This window comes from Marmota marmota, unplaced genomic scaffold (genome assembly GCF_001458135.2).
Source record: "Marmota marmota marmota unplaced genomic scaffold, marMar, whole genome shotgun sequence".
Lineage (NCBI taxonomy): Eukaryota > Metazoa > Chordata > Mammalia > Rodentia > Sciuridae > Marmota > Marmota marmota.
The window spans coordinates 3,499,823-3,514,128 of NW_025999949.1; the positions used below are offsets into that span (position 1 = coordinate 3,499,823).

General features: G+C 37.5%; 1 protein-coding gene across 3 annotated transcripts in view; it reads right to left on the minus strand.

Annotated features, from left to right (window-relative positions):
- Positions 1–14,306, minus strand: part of Ncald (neurocalcin delta) — a 403,438-nt gene that overhangs the window by 78,054 nt on the left and 311,078 nt on the right. The window contains exon 1 of one of the 3 annotated variants that reach the window (XM_015486347.2): positions 11,244–11,394. The exons of the other annotated variants lie outside the window; for them this stretch is intronic. The gene's annotated coding sequence lies outside the window, so the exon portion shown is untranslated. Of the gene's footprint in view, positions 1–11,243; positions 11,395–14,306 lie in introns of those variants that run through there. 3 annotated transcript variants of the gene reach the window in all.

Genomic DNA, 14,306 nt, shown 5'->3' on the forward strand with positions numbered 1-14,306 from the left:
CCACAGACACAATGAGCATTTCTGTATTTTGAGTCCTAGCTCACTTGGGGAAATAATGGCTTCTCTGTTGTATGGTTCATTGTTTCTTCCTCCTCCTCCTCCTCCTCCTCTTCTTCTTCTTCTTCTTGTACTGGGGATTGCATTCAGGAATTTTTTTTCTGGGTGCTTGGGATTGCTCTATCACTGCACTACATCTCCAACCCTTTTTATTTTTTGTGACAGTTCTCATTAAATTGAATTGCTGAAGCTGGCCTAGAACTTGTGATCCTTCTGCCTCTGCCTCCCAAATTGCTGGGATTACAAGCATGCGCCACTGTGCCTGGCTGGTTTATTGTTACTTCATAAGGTGGCTTGTGGTTCATGTCTTTATGGGCTATCCTCTTTGCAGTTTACCCTTTTGATATAATTTTAAACTCTGTTTTAAACTCTGTTTTAAAACTTTTTCTTCCCTAAGAGTATTTTTTGTTATCCATGATCTTCTCTGGTCTTCACAAAAGAGTTAACTAAGCCTTAGCTACTGAAAATATAAGCCTATACTCATTAAGAAATAATTTTTTAAAAAGTTGACTCCTAATGTCTTAACGTCAGATTAATTTTAAATTTTTAATTAGAAATTTAATTTAGTTAGAAACCAGCAATTCCTGCTTCAAAGAAACAGTTATCTGAATCTCAAATCATCAAGTTTTATTTCAGAGTTCTTTTGCTTCTATTAAATAAGTAAAATTAAATGTAATATTAAGGGTTGGGGCTGTAGCTTAGAGGTAGAGCACTTGCATCACACATATGAGGAACTGGGTTCAAGCCTCAGCACCACATAAAAATAAATGAATAAATTTAAAAAAAGTGTATTGCTAAAATAGTGGTTTTCTTTAGGAAGTAAAATAAGAGTGATATTTCCTTTATTTTCTTTTTCTTTCAGTACTAGACTAAACCCAGGATCTCAAACAGGCTAGGCAAGTGCTCTACCACTGAGCTACATTCCCCTGTTTTTCCTTATTATCCAAATGTTCTACCACAATTGTATATTGTTTCTACACTTCAATTACTTAAAATAACCATTAATTGAAGACCAATATAAGGCTACTTGAGATTAGAAAATCTCCCAGGTGCAATGGCTTTATTTCCATAGGTAGGATGGCGAGCCCAGGGGTCACATAGAGACCATCCTGCCTATGGTGTCAGTAGGTGATTCAGAACACAGTCCCCTTCCCCTTCATCATCAAGATCATCTGCCCACTGCCTTAGGTCTGAAATCTCTATGTTGTGGAACTCTGGATAAATCATGCCCACTCATATAAACCTAAGGCAGTCCCAATCATTTTAGGACCATTGACAGGGATCTTACCAACTGAAGAGCTTATATAAGAGAAAGAGGAACAATAAGTTTATTTTAAACTCCCTTAAAATGTTCCTGTTTAAAACTGTAGACTGGAAGTCACCAGGGGCTAGCTGGGGGAAATGGGGGAGTTTAATGGGTGTAGAGCGTCAGCTTGGCAAGATGGAAATTTCTGGAGAGGCCTGGTGGCAAATGGTTGTGCAAGAATGTGAACACACTTCATGCCACCGAATCATACCCTTAAAATGGCTAAAATGGTAAATTCTATATGTATGTTTGACCACAATAGAAAAAGTTTCCTGTTCATCTTAAATCCAGGCATGATATTATGTGACTTCAGCGGGATCTACTTTTAGTAAACTTGTAGCCAAGTTTTGTGCCTTAAAAAGTAATCCTCCTGACAGGATGCTGATGCAGCAGTTAGCAGCCTCCTGGTCATTTCTTGGCATTAATTCGTAGACTGTTTTGAGGATCAGAGGAGGGAGTCCTTTTTGTAATAGCAGTGGATTGAAAATTTAAAGTTGGAAGATAACCAACATTTTTGGAAATGAGCACAACAGACCTTAATGATAGTTTCTTCTACAAAAGGGAATCTGGACCAGAGACTATATCTTTCTTAAATGGCTTCCACTTTTGAAACATCTGAGAAAACATCAGAAAAAAAATAATTTAATGAAAAAAAAAGAACTAATATCTCCTTGAATTTTTGTTCAAGTTCTTTAAAAAGAAAATTCCTAAGAGAGGGCATGATTTGCTTTGACCACCCTAGGCAGTTGGACTTTTAAGAGCTCAAGGTTCACCAACATTCTAGGATATTCTTTCTAGAACATTCAGGAGGGAACAAGGCCTCAGGACACAGAAATCAACTTCCATTTCCAAACATCCACAACTGCCAGCAGCATTGGTCTTCGAAGTGGAAAGTATACTTTATGCTCACTCGCAGAGCTGAGATAACTGACTCTCTCCTCCACTGTTTTAAAATATTTAAGTAATTGGTGAGTTGAACAATGCATTGCTGATTCAATTTCCTTCAGGCATAGGACCTCAGGGACAGTACTCATCTGCAAGCTGCTGTGGAGAGGTTACCATCAGCATCAATGTCTAACCTTGCACTTCACCAGAATGATTAACGAACATTTTTGTCAGCTACACAGGATTTGTCCCCTGCTATGCACTGTACATATACATTATACCTACCTAACTTCTTGCATGGATCACTTACAATACTTTTCTTAAGAATGGCATGTTCTGGGCTGGGGTTGTGGCTCAGTGGTAGAGTGGTTGCCTAGCATGTATGAGGCATTGGGTTTGATTCTCAGTATCTCATATAAATAAATAAATAAAATAAAGGTCCATCAACAACTAAAAAACACTATAAAAAAAAACGGCATGTTCCGGGTAAGAACATTCTTATAGTTGCTGAATATATATTGAAAGCCAGGGTTCAAAGACTTTAGATATAATCAAATGATATAAAGGCTTAGAACTAAAACTTCACTGAACATAATTTAGTCTTTCATTGGTGTCCTGATTCAAAGATTTTTCAGAATGGCTTGATGTCCCAGGGGTTTCATTATGAGTATTAATTATAATTACATAATCAGTATAGTATAGTTTGATAGAAAATGTTATGAAAGCATGGATTATTCAGTTGATTTGGGTTTTATATGAATATGACTTTACTGAGTAATAGATTATATATTTAAAACTATGATAACACACAGCTTCACCTCTATACTCGCCTTGCTAAAGGTTAAAAAGCCACTTGTGGTATTGGGGGCAAACGAAAATTCACAGTTTTTAAATGTAAAGGGTTAGAATTTGTGCTGGGGTTGTAGCTCAGTATAGAGCACTTGCTTAGTATGCATGAGGCACTGGGTTCCATCCCCAGCATCACATAAAAAAACTAAATAAACAAAATAAAGGTGTTGTGTCCGTCTACAACTAAAAAAAAAAAAAAAAAAAAAAAAAAAAAAACAGAACTTGTATAAGCGCAAACTGGAGAAAAAGAAAACATTTGGCACCTATTCAGGCTTTTAGCATAACCTGTCTAAAGCAAAAGGAATAGTTTTTTTGTTAAATATAATAACACTATATAACACTTACATTTTCTGATCTTTCTCTTGTTTCCTGTTGTCTATCAGATCAAATCCAATTTACACTGATAAATTCTAGATTGTTCGTGGACCGACTTTATAGAATACACCTTTTTTCCCCTTCACCCAATCATTCTCTTGATTCCAGATGGGCGGGTTTCCTATTTCTGTTACCGAAGATATTATTGATGTATTATCTTTTCACTTCTGTTGATTGTGCCAGATATTCCCCATTTTTTAAAGCCCAGAGCTCTTTTTCTCTTCAAAGTCATCTCAATGCCACATATGCTTAATCTATTAGGTGTCCAGCATGACAACCATGACACCAAGAAAGGTTTTAACCAGGATAGAAAATTCAACTCTGGCCTTTAGCTGCATAGCTGCCCAGCCTACCTAACTGGACTGACTATAACCTTTTCAAAGACTTTGCTGGAACATCTTGGATGTAGCAGGACATGTGCTGATTATTAAGGGTCTAATGATTGGACCAAGTCTGCTCAGTGTCTATGGTAAGCAAATGAGGGACAGCTGAAGGCAGTTTTACCAGTCCGTGGACACAGGTGAGGGAGTTTCATAAGTGCCCAACTGCAGGATTCACTGGAGGAACTTGACAAGCATTGAATGACTAAATGAATGAACACCTTCCTAGAGGAAAGTGGGAAGATCATCAGAAAGGGGTAAAGTTTAAGCAAGCAAGAAGAGAGTTGGGGGTATAGTTTCCCTACAGCAGAAGAAACAGATGCCTCTTTGAGTGAGGACCAAGGGGCTGCATTTCTGAGGATTCTGAATGCTAGGTTTGACCAACACATGGAGCTACAGGTCAGCAGAACAGCTGCCATGGAAGCAGCTTTGTTAAGAGGAAAAAGACTTTGCAGAGTGAGCTAAATCTTCCCTGGCCAAGGGAAATTCCTTGGCTTTACTATAAACCATTAGAGCAGAAAATATGCCCAAAAGCATTGGAAATGGGCCAAAAGAGAGTGTCAAGGACACAGCAGGGTCTAATGACAGAACACTAGGCAGCAGATTAGACAGGGTAGGTGTGAGAGAGGAGACAAAGATGGAGAAGCCAGGGAAGCAGTGACAGGGAGAGTGGCACAAGGACTGCATCTCTTCAGCACCTCCTGCAGAAAAAGGTCCAGTAAGCAGGAGGCCATGAGTGAGATTTCACTAGGGTGTACGGTCTAGCCTCAGTGAAGCCAAATCTTCTCCTAGAACCAGAAACTGCATATATATGTTCCAAATTTACAAATAGGATGTGTTTCCAAAGCTCATTTATAAAAATTTGGTTGGTTCTGATTTTTTTTTTAGAAATTATTTTAGATTAGGTTAGGTACTTTGGACAAAGCATAAAAACCTGTTTAATCTATATGATATTGTATACAAGCAAACTGGAGAAAAAGAAAACACTACACATATTATATTTGGTTCTAGCTACCTCCTGGGTTCCAGTTACTCTGCCTGCCTAAGAAACTACCCCAAAACTTATGAGTTTAAAACAATAATTTTCATTTTGTTTATGAATCTGTACTTTGGGGCAAGGCTCTGCAGGGGTGGTTCATCTCAGTCCACCTGGCATCAGAGGGGGAAGGGAGAGCCCATAGCTGGGGCTAGAATCACCCGAGTTCACTTATTCTCATGTCTGGCCATGATGCTGAGTGTGGGCCATGGGCATGGTTGGAGCTCTTTGCTGAAACACCTATTCATGCCACTCCGTATTGTCTGGGCTTCTTTCCAACACGGGATCCCAGCACCAATGTCATGCATGAGATAAACAAAGAGTAATCCAAGAGAAAAAGAAATTGTATCTTCTTATCATCAAACCTTGGAAGCATCTACACAATTTCCACTGTACTCTATCAGTTAGATTCAACATATGCCCATTTGGGTTCAAAGGGTGGGGAGAAAGACAGCAGTTCTTGATAGAGACTGGCAAGGGTCTATAAGAAAAGGTATAATTATTGCATGCTCATTTTTGAAGATTGCAATCTGCCACAGCACATAACAATATTTCTAGGGAAAGCACAATGTAGTCCAGCTTGAAAAGCAATATACCATAGTGAAGAAAGAGTCAGGACTTTGCAGCCAAATTTCTAGAGATCCATTATGTGTTCCTATGACACTGAGTGATTGGCTTAAGCTCTGTCTCTTTTTTTTTCTCATTTATAAAACTGGGATGGTGTGAAAAAAACAGTTATTTTGAAAAGATTTGAGAAGACTATATCGCTTCCTACACATCAACTATTATAACACAAGGGACACACTTTCTTCAACCCTTTTTCGCAGCCCCTGAGGAGATGGAGTGGCAGCACTATCAGATATAGAAAATGACTGATAACAGGTCACATTATTAAATATACAACACTTGCTAAGTAAGTTACTATGCCAAGTAAGTTGACTCAAGAATTCATGAGTTAGATACTAGTATTATCCAGATAAGAAAACTCTGACTTAGGTAACTTGCCCCAAGAGTCACTAGCAAGTTGTAGAGACAGGATCTGGGTTTAGATCAGTTTAACTTGATAGAAGGAATCTTAGTCCCTGGAGGACTGGGTGGATCAGAACCCTTGTCCCCAACCTGATTTGTGAATGAGTGAAAAATGAGTGTTGATATTATGTCTTGGGGTCTTGAGGATATTATTAAAGCAGTGAGCCTTTTCTGACTGGGCTAAAACAGGAAAGATCAGAGATATAATTGGGCACCCATTTAAGGATTCCTTACGAAAAATAAAACGTTTTCCATTATTTGCATAAAACAGGGTATTGGTTAAAAGAAAATCATTCTGTAGGTCAGTCCCTACCGGTCTCATCTGTCTCTTGGATGAGATGGCAGCCAGCCTCTGGCCCGCTGGGAGTAGGGCTGGGAGTACTGACCTGGAATCCCTGGCGCTGGTAGAAAGAGATGGCTCACAAATGAGGCCAGCTGTTCACTGGCTGAAAGGCCTCCTGTAAGGTTACACTCTGGTGTAGAATCTATGGGTTTGTTTCTCTTCTGTTTTGATGTTTTTCCTCTTAGAACGGAATCTCTTTTTGACTACAGTGGCCCAACTGGCTGTAAAGAAGGGAAGCATGGTTGCTGATGTCCACAGGTCTCTGAGCAGTGTCTTGTTCGCCACCGCATCCCAGGTGTCTAGTCTGATGCCTGACATATAGGTACTCAAAACTGATTGAATGCGGCAAAGAATGAATATTTGAATCAAAGCTCAAGCAAACAGAAGTCAAAGTCCATAAAGCAATCAGGATTCTCTATGCCAGTGATAGATATCACTCAAGGATCACATTGTGGAGGGACTCACAATGCCTAATATAATCCTAGACCCACTGAATACATGTTTGCAGATTGAGTGAGCCTGCTGCATCTGATCCATGATAAGACATGGGAAGGTACAGAATGGGATAACGTAGGTGGGATGGTGCTTTTATTATATCTCCAAAGATGTGGGAAATATGGTCACAAAATTGATCATGGCCTTAGTTGTATGATTCGTGTAAGAGTGTGTGGGAGTCCTGCTGAGCAGACAGCCCAAGAACACAACACTGTTCTCAACATTTGCCTCTAATAAATGGGTTTAAATTCACAAAAGTAAAGAAAACACAGAATCAACATTTTAAAAAATTTATATTTTCATAAAGGCAATATGCAGGGTTTAATTTTCCTGAATCACTGGGACAGAATTCAGAAACTGTGGACAAGGCACATACTAAGAGAGGCAACAGCTGGAATATTTTCCAGACTAGAAAGTTCTTTCCTGAAAATTAAATATAGGACTTCATTGTGATCTGATTGTATTCTATTTTATATTAACATAAACTAAAATTTAAAGTGATGCTATGTCTTTAACTAAAGGCATTTATAGCTATATATTCTAAAAAAAAAAAAAAAAAAACACCTAAATTTAACCACAGAGATAAAAAGAACAGACTGTTTTTAGTTTGGAGAATGTGGCTCCAGTGAATTTAAATATTTATCATATAATTTTATATCAAAGTCTTAATGAGCGCTCACTTACGGCATCACTTCTGAAAACAATAAAAAATGCTATATTTTGGAATGCTATTTCTAGTTGGATTTTCATCACACGGCGTCATTTAAATAAAAGCTGATTTCATGAAAAGTAATGACACATTCCTTTCTGAACTTAAAATTTCAAACATCTATGATCAAGAAGCAAAATACAGCCTGCAGTCAGATATTTTAGACTTTTTCCAAGTTTCTTTCTCACGATGCCACAGATCCAAAGTCTCTAAAGCAGGTGTTCTGTTCTAATCCAAAGAATAAGAAATGTTGGAGAAAATCCTCTTTCGTAATTCCTCTGAGGACGTGCAAAGAAAAATTACTAAGCTTCCATTTCAAATGCAAGGAATTTGGATTGAGTTTAAGCAACAGCTTGTACAAAATGTCATAGCTCCTGTTCTCTTACGCTGAGGTGGTGGATGCTGATGTAATAGAAACGATGGCTTTGGACCCTCTAAAGGCAGGGTGGTGACAGCAGCCAACCAACCACAAAGCTACCCAATTGCTTGGAGAGGAAAATCCAGCTACGCTTTCTGCACATCCAAAGTGAACTGGGGAATGAGCCCATCACTTACACAAGTCACACTAAACAATATTAACCTTTCCTGTATCGATCTTAAATGTCCCGTAAGTCCAAATAATGTTCTGTGTTCAGAGTACTTGGGAAGTGTCTCTATTTCCCATTTCATTTTGAATGTGTCCCATCCTGGAGCCTTCAGGCAGATAAATCTTAAGTAAGTGCAAGTAACACTAACAATTTGTCAATGCACACACACACACACATGTGCTTTCCATTAAGTGGAAAGTCACATATGGTCTTTAATGCTCACTTCAAAGGTCATGAGCACACAAAGTCCCTTCTTCATCTACGATCTCATTTAGCATTCAGCAGGGTCGGGGATGTGGCTCAGTGGTAGAGCACTTGCCTAGCATATGCCAGGTCCTAGGATAAATATCCCCTTGTAAATAGCTATAGTCTTCTATGGCCCAAGGTTTGAATACTGAGTTTTCCTCTTAACTTCAATCTAACCAAGTAAGAGTTTCTCAGTGCAGGTAACATAAGACTGCTTATGGATCTCAAGGAGGAAAATAAAGGAAAGATACAGATTAGTAGCCATGTGAACATGTCATGCAGAATTTAGAAAATATGATGAAATTCATACATTCAGAGAAGAAAATTAGATGTAGTGAAACTGAATGTGAAAATGAGGTTATGGATATTGTCCAATGAGGTTCTGTGACCTTTTGGCATCACTAGCTAACATATCACTTAATGTAGGTGTGAACAGATTTCAAGAGGGCCCAGTGAACTTGGATGGGAAAAATATTAGATCTTTATTTTTACAACCTCAAACTGAAATTTAGTATTTCCTTCAATTAAAATGTAGGCCACACACCATGGCACCTGAGATATTTTTGCAAAAAGAAATCAAGATATTTTCACATCCTATTACAGTTGTCATAGATATACTGACTCAATTAAAAGTGTCATTTTACTCTCACCACTATGTCAAAATCATGGTGGTTAGTATATCTGCTGCTAGTTTGTATTATTTAATAATGGACTGTTAACAAAGACCATATCACAAGTTTTAAAAATTTGGTGACAATATTTTAATAAATGTGGTTTCCTTTGTAACCCTGCATGCTTTCCTTTATGTATCTAAAAACATCATTCTAAAAAGTCTCTAAGTTTCCCCAGGCTACCAAAGAGGTCCATGGCACCAAAAAGGTTAAGAATCCCTGAAACCATACACAAAGCATTTAATAATGCAACAGCCAGGTTTCTAGAGTAAATCATTCCTTGCCAGCATCTTTTGCAACTGAAACAAACTTGACCTTGAAATCAACACAATATATATTGCCATAAGAAAAGACTTACAGATTTCAGAGCATCTCTGCTTTCAGAGCATATGACATTTTCTTTCAAATTTGTCATTGACCTTTGCCATTAACACTGAATCGCTCTCTTGTATTTTATACTGCTGAAATCCAGTCTATTTTATAAGGGTGTTAAATACAATCATCTTTGCCTTTAGTTTAAAACAGAGAACCAAGGAAAAACTATCATGATACTACCATAATTTGAGTGAAATAAGTATCAAAGCATTCTCCATCAAAGACAGTGCTTCTAAATGTCAGTGCTAACTGGTCCTATTCACGATCAATTGAAATACTACTTATTAATTAACATATTGCTAGAGGTATTAAGAGTACAGACTCTGGGTTATTACAATTAAATAATGAGATGATGTCTCAGTAGATGTGCCTTGAATGTAAGCCTATTAGATTTTTGGAAAATCTTCCATGGACACTCTGATTGAAGATAGATTTATCAAATGCCAGCAAGTTAAATGAATTTCTACTCATTGAAAGCTATTGAGAAATCATTGATACAACCAAAATTATTCACTTATCACTGTAGCTAAGTACTATTCAAAATTCTCACCTATAGGAGTAAAATAAATAACTGTTAGAATTCTGAAACTAATAAGAACATAAAAAATAAAAAGAATGTATTGAATTGAGATATAATTCACATGTAATGATAATTCTCACAAAACCTTCATATAGAGAGTCATACCAGTTTTTTCTATCCCTTAAAACTCTAGCTGTTACTATATATATGTGGTTCTCTGAAATTTGCTTTTTTTTCTGTTATATTTGCAAGATTCAGAAATCTAGTTATAAATTTCGTTTTCCATTACCTTCAGTACCATATGTTTTATTCAAATTATAAGCTACAAAATATTCCAAGTTGTGTGCAATAAAAGGAAACCTAAAATCACTGAAGTTGGAAATGAAATGAACTAGCAACAGTGCAAATAAAGCAATTTGTAGTAGAGTGTGTTATATGGATAGAGAGATAAAAATCCTTATTAACCACAGTTACAAAATTATTCATTTGAGATCTGAAACAAATTTTCAAAATTTATTTATATTTGAGTTTAAGTTAAAGTAGACCTTGTATCAATGATACATTTAGTTTTAGGGCCATCATTTTATTCTCTAGGAAATAATTTCAATTAAAAAAAACCATAAAAACAGCTTTCATAACTCCCTAATTAAAAAAAAAAAACTGTCCAATGCCATTCTCTTCACAGTTGAATTTCCAGGGGAAGACACTGAAAATGTGCACTTTGCCTTAACAACCCAAAAGCGACTGCATGCACACATGTAAAGGTTCCACCCCAACTTCCTTGGCATATTTCAGATTATTTGTCTCTAAACAGGAAGCTGTTGACAGTTTTCCCTGGCATTTTCAGAATACCAAAGGCCTTATTTACAAGAAAAATCCCAACTTTCAAAGAATAATATGGTTTCCCACTATTCCCATTGTTGCTAATTATGAATGCCGCAAACGAGGTAGAAACCAAATTCCCCACTGTTGTGTGCTGATTGAGAATCGGATTGCACTTGCAAAAAGCAAAAGTTAGTTACACATTGCACAGCAATGCTGGAGTTTTTAAACCCAAAACGATACTGAAGGGAGGAGGATTCCTGGAATTCAAGAAGTGTATTTGGCTCAAACTGCAAAATCCATATCTCTACATAACGCCGTGAGCAAGTGTTGAGCAAGAAAGGCGATTATATTTTAACAGACTTCACAGAACATTAATCCAAATTTAACCAAATTCCAGAGGCTGCACGAAATTCATGACTGGAAACTGCTTCACATTCTTTGCCGGGCACAACAATAATTGCTCATGAACACAAACTTGTAAGAGGTCAAAGAGAAGGGAAAACCACAAGGAGCTATTAAAATATGGAACTGTTGTACATAAAGCTAACTCATTACCTCACACAGAAAGAAGTGCAGGATTTAACAGTCCATGCTCCACTCCACAGCCCCCGGGAAGCAACAGCCACAGCAGCCGCAGCCTCATCCAGCATCCACCAGATTCTTACAAGCCTTTGCCTGTGCGGACTCAGCCACAGACTCTGCCTCTAGCTGACGTCAAAGTCCCTGTCACATGGCCAGATGAAAGCCAAGAGAGCATTGGTTGTCGTAGCAACCACAGAATGGCTCTGAAATTATTTCAATAGGTCATCTGTCACTGGTGTGTGTGTGTGTGTGTGTGTGTGTGTGTACACAGCACACAATCATCATGCACAGCTCTTGACAACCTCAGCTCCCAAAGTTGTGACTCAGAAGTGCCTGCAACTTTCCTCTTTAAGGCTTCTACGTCTTTTCTTTACAGTTACTTACAGGAAAATTCATGCTGCTCTGAAGTTCATTGGTCTCACTATCATTAGCATGAAGTTTGCATCTCTCTCTCTCTCTCTCTCTCTCTCTCTCTCTATATATATATATATATATATATATATATATATATATGCATATATATGCACTTCTTTCTGTGTGAGGTAATGAGTTAGCTTTATGTACAATAGTTAGATATTTTTATAGCTCCTTGTGGTTTTCCCTTCTCTTTGACCTCTTACAAGTTTGTGTTCATGAGCAATTATTGTTGCGCCCTTTATATATACATCTTTCAGTTTATGAAAAATTCTGGAAATAGTTTTCTTAGCAAATTAAAGTTGGTTGTAAGCAAATGAGAAAACCAGAAACACAAAAGGAATTGGAAGAAAAGATACTTTTAAAATGATGTAAGGGCTGGGGTTGTGGCTCAGTGGTAGAACATTTGCCTAGCATGTGTGAGGCACTGGGTTTGATTCTCAGCACCGCATATAAATGAACAAACTAAAGGTCCAAATAAAATAACACCAACTTTGTTTCAAAAAATAAATAAATAAAAAATAAAATGATGTAAGAATTCACATCAATGAGACTGTGCTAGGGATGCAAAGAAAATAGTCAAATGATCCTGACGCCAAGCTGAATGTGGAAAGCAAGTAAGAGACATTCAGGATGTGTGCACTGTATATTATCTACGCAAAAATGATGACCCACAGAGGTTCAGAACAGTTCTACTTTAAAGGAACTTCTTGGTTAAGACAAAAACTTTGCTTTGGGGACATCCTGCCAGTACCAAGTTCTAGATCCTCCAATCCACACCTCTTCACTGGATCTCATTACTAAATAAATGGTCTAGTGTCCCACAAACACCAAGGTCAATAAAAACCCAGAGCAGCAGAATAAAAGGACAGTCCCACCTGTTTGCTAACTTCTGCTTCATTTCCTTCAGGATCACCTGGTTTGTTTTAACTCTGCACACATGCTTATGACCTAGTTAATGCTCCTTCTTAATTAACAGGAAGTCAATTAATCAAAATTAAATGAAACCCATAGGAAGATACTCTGAAAAAGACATTTAGAAAATGTCTACCCATTCAAAGGACAAAGGAGTTAATAAGCCGGGGCGGGGGCGGGGGACACATGACACAGAGATTCCTTTAAAAACCCCCAAAGACACTTAAGTGCTTAGGGTTGGTTATCAGGACTTCTATTCTAGTTTCTCATATACCTGTTTTTTAAAAGGAGGCGCTCTGGGGTGCTAGAAAACAAACAGAAACTAAGCTGGCTGAGCAGACTGTATTTATGTCACTCTAAAAGACTGAAATTTCTTCTGTAAAGTCAGAAATCACTTCTTGAATGATATCAAACTGCTTGACCATACAATCTTTCTATTTGTCTGCCTTTTCATCTTTCCTTTACCTTCATCCTAGCCCCAATTATGAGAAAAGAAAGATTTTTTATTCAAAAAAATTGTTTTCCTAATGCTACCAGCTGTAGCACTGCAAAAGCAAAAGCAAACGCAAACGATAAAGACCTCTCCCCCTTTAATTCTGGATAAATGACATTTGGGAACTTACCTGTTGGAAGGAAAGCAATTGAATCCAATGTCTAAGTTAGTTGAGATGTCTCAGAAGAAGCAGATTTCAGCAACAGCCATGATTCACAAATTTGAAATTTGCTTCATTTATAGTTTTGGATTTCTATGCACATCATGATAACAGGGGATGGAAGAAGTTTGAGAAGCAGAGATTTTCAGGGCCTCAAGTTTTCTTGAGCCCAATTTATCATCTCTCTGGCTTCAAATGCATATGGCTGCCCAATCAACTCTTTTTATGCAGCTTTAGTATCCAAGAGAGTCAAAGTGCCATGCCACACTGTCCATAGGTGATGTCTTCTGAAACAAGAAGTTTTCATTTCTAAAAAATCCCTAAAATTAAGGACTTCAAATTGGCTAATTTGAAAATGAGCAAAAATGAATACACTTTCATTTTGAATTTGTTTTCAAAGTGTACTTTGTTATATACTGAATTGTTAAAGTCATGAAAATTGATTTAACCAGTGAACCTGACTTCAGAATAAAAATTGGAAGCATGAAGAAGCCCTTTTGTCAATAGCATGCCTCCAACCTGCCCTCACTAACTTCCTTTTGCAAAGCATGCAGGCTTTGAGATTCTTCCTACAAATAAGGATGCTGCCAGTCACCTGCAGGACTCACACCATATGCACATCTCTTTGCAGGCCAAAATTATTTGGCCAATTAATCCAAATGCTGTTACAAGGATTATAGGAAATACATATGAGTGTTTCTCCAGTCACGGCTCATCACATCGAAGAAAACACGTATCATTTTATTTTATGAATGCCAGCTCATTTCTTAAGGTAAAAATGATTCATAAAATATAAATACCCATTCAAGGGGCTGGGGATGTGGCTCAAGCGGTAGCGCGCTCGCCTGGCATGCGTGCGGCCCGGGTTCGATCCTCAGCACCACATACAAACAAAGATGTTGTGTCCGCCGAAAAACTAAAAAAAAAAATAAATATTAAAAATTCTCTCTCTCTCTCTCCCTCTCTCTCACTCTCTCTTTAAAAAAAAATATATATATAAATACCCATTCAAAAGTAGTTGTCTACTTTTTTTTTTTTTTTTTTTTTTTTTTTT